Genomic DNA, 3,101 nt, shown 5'->3' on the forward strand with positions numbered 1-3,101 from the left:
CCAGAGGCAGACACAACTTTTCTGTGATTCACCAGGAGTTATCAATCCACGGAGTCACTTGAGAACTTCCTTTAGAGCTATCTTCTTGAGTTTGCTTTTTGTCTGGGGTTTGGTTTTGTTTTGCTTTTAAGGAGCAAAAGCAGGAAACGGAGGGGGAAGAAAAGATCCACACAGCCTCTGCCTCCCACCCCACCTCCCCCGCCCCCGCCCCCCAGATGAATGTGAGAACTCCCTGCAGTGAGGGCACCATGAATAGGGCCTGGCATCCAGACAGAAAAGATGCACGGGGCTCTGAAGGCTCTGAATACAGCTTCTGTGCAGCCACTAAATTAAAGGAATTCAGGAGCTCCACAAAGGGCCTGGCTAGTGAAAGGATTCGGCCTTTTCCTCCACAGTATAATCAGGCAGCACACCAGCCAAAGCCTTTCCCAAGGCCTGCACTGCAAGGCCAGAGACTCTCTCCCCCGACTTCCCCCCGAGAGCTGAGCTGTTCTTACTCTTACACAAACATTTCACCAGGAAGTTGGCTGGATGAAATGATTTCATCCACCCGTACGAAGTACAGATTCTCTCTTACCTCAAGGTCAACTTCTGAGGGACCTCTGAGTTTGACTCCTTCACAGATTCCCATACAAATAAATTATTTTAGAGACAGTGTTCAAAAACAGGGAAAGACTACCTTCTTCCCCCCAGAAACACCCACATGCTTCACACTTACTTTAAAACCATGATGAAAAATACTACAGAATGTTTCCAGAATAATTCTGCCTACTAGATTTATGGTAAGTGGAAAAAACTTATCACACAGCTCAGTCAGATGTGCGGCCGTCCTAAGAACCAATCCAAGATCCACTCTGGGTGACCTGCACCTGAGCTGCAGTTCTCAAAACTCAAATGGGAATTACTACCGCTTTCAAACAAAACCAACCAACAAACAAAACTGAAACCAAAAAAAGTGCAGACCTTACTTTGGGTCCCTGAGGAACCTGGGGTACGTGAGAAACAGTGTTTGAAGGCAACAATAATTCTTGAACCTGAACCCTTTCGTTTTCTCTCTTCATTCTTCTGCCAAGGCCCTCCACCCAAAACGGGGTGACTTTGGGATCTAAAGAGGAAGAAATAGCTTTTTTGAGATGCAGGAAAAAAAAATGTTATAACGAACTACAGAAGAAAGTAGAGACCCCAGACCCCTAGCAAATTCAGCCTCCTACAATCAGAACTGTAGAATAGTCTTTGCATGACAACAATAAGTCACACAAGTAGCTGAAAAGTACAGGGAAGAGAAAGAGCAATAAATTCAAACACAAAAATTCAATAGAAGTCTGGACAGAATTTGAATCTAAGAGCCCTAAGAAAAACAATAAAAACATAAGTGCCTCAAGACTCAATACCTCAATGTACATAAAACAGTGGTTATATCAGTGAACACAAAACAAATATCGTGGATGTGTGTGTACGTGTGCAGGGAAGGGAAGAAACTATTGCCAGACTTCTCTAGGACTAAGCCTTGTGAGGGTGTGAACTGCTGCGGCCCCGTTCACAGCTGCGCCCCCAGCGAACAACATCTGTACCTGGAGACAACCAACAAAGCAAGTGCCAAAACAAAGAGGCTGGAAGACGGGGATCACAGGTACTGAGAGTTGTTGTTCAGTCGCTAAGTCACGTCTGACTCTGCGACCCCAAGGACTGCAGCACGCCAGGCTTCCCCGCCCTTCACTATCTCTGGGGTTTGTGCTAACTCATGTCCACTGAAGGGGTGATGCCATCCAGCCATCTCATCCTCTGTCTTCCCCTTCTCCTCCTGCCTTCAATCTCTCCCAGCACCAGGATCTTTTCCAATGAGTTGGTTTCTTAGCATCAAGTGGCCAAAGTATTGGAGTATTATGAGCTGTGTTTCCCATAATTCATATGCTGAAGACTTCACCTCTGTACCTCAGAATGTGACTATATTTGGAGGTGATTTTAAAAAGTGATTAAATTAAAATGAGACCATTAGGGTGGGCCCCAATCCAATCTGACTGCTTTCCTTACAAGAGGAAATTTGGATACACAAAGAGACACCAGGGTTGCAAGTGCAGAAGAAAGGCTTCCGTGAGAACAGTGAGAAGACAGATATCTGTGAACCGAGGAGAGAGCCCTCAGAAGAAACCAAACCTGCCCCTGAACTTGGACTTCTAATCCAGACTCCCAAGAAACACCCTTCCGTGGTTCCGGCCGCCTGGTCCGTGGTCTGTTATGAGCACTGGGAAGCTGACACGGGGAGAGAAACCGGGAGGAGGCAGAAGCGGAAGGAAGAGATCAGCTGGTCCAAGCTCCAGAGCTTGCACTTTCTCCTACGTGCGTTTTCATAATGAAACCACAGTGTTTTGGTGCCCTTTTTCATGGGGGGGGGGTGAAATTTGTCCTTTCCCCCCAAATCTCAAGAGGTCTGGAGTTTGATAAAATGAGGCTGCAAAACCTCAATTCTTAAAACAAATTCTCCTTGTGTATTTATGTATTTAGAGTACCAGTAAGCCTATGGGTAAATCTAAGTATGTGTTGACTAAATAAAAGTAATAGCATGTAACTTCAGGGGTAAAAAGTTAAGAAAAATAAAAAAAATAACTAGTAAAAATGAACACCCAGGACTGATCTCCTTTAGGATGGACTGGTTGGATCTCCTCGCAGTCCAAGGGGACTCTCAAGAGTCTTCTCCAACACCACAGTTCAAAAGCATCAATTCTTTGGTGCTCAGCTTTCTTTATGGTCCAACTCTCACATCCATACATGACCACTGGAAAAACCATAGCCTTGACTAGATGGACCTTTGTTGGCAAAGTAATGTCTCTGCTTTTTAATATGCTATCTAGGTTGGTCATAACTTTCCTTCCAAGGAGTAAGCATCTTAATTTCATGGCTGCAGTCACCATCTGCAGTGATTTTGGAGCCCCCAAAAATAGTCAGCCACTGTTTCCACTGTTTCCCCATCTATTTCCCATGAAGTGATGGGACCAGATGCCATGAGCTAAGTTTTCTGAATGTTGAGCTTTAAGCCAACTTTTTCACTCTCCTCTTTCACTTTCATCAAGAGGCTCTTTAGTTCTTCACTTTCTGCCATAAGG

At 45.0% G+C, this 3,101-nt stretch overlaps 1 protein-coding gene across 1 annotated transcript in view; it reads right to left on the reverse strand.

Moving 5' to 3' along the window:
• PHLPP1 (PH domain and leucine rich repeat protein phosphatase 1) overlaps positions 1-2,218 on the reverse strand; it is a 201,537-nt gene extending 199,319 nt beyond the window's left edge. The window contains exon 1 of the mRNA XM_010854816.1: positions 2,155-2,218. The gene's annotated coding sequence lies outside the window, so the exon portion shown is untranslated. The remainder of the gene's footprint in view (positions 1-2,154) is intronic.
• Between the last annotated feature and the right edge of the window lie 883 nt (positions 2,219-3,101).

Source organism: Bison bison, unplaced genomic scaffold, assembly GCF_000754665.1.
Source record: "Bison bison bison isolate TAMUID 2011002044 unplaced genomic scaffold, Bison_UMD1.0 scf7180017864349, whole genome shotgun sequence".
Classification (NCBI taxonomy): domain Eukaryota; kingdom Metazoa; phylum Chordata; class Mammalia; order Artiodactyla; family Bovidae; genus Bison; species Bison bison.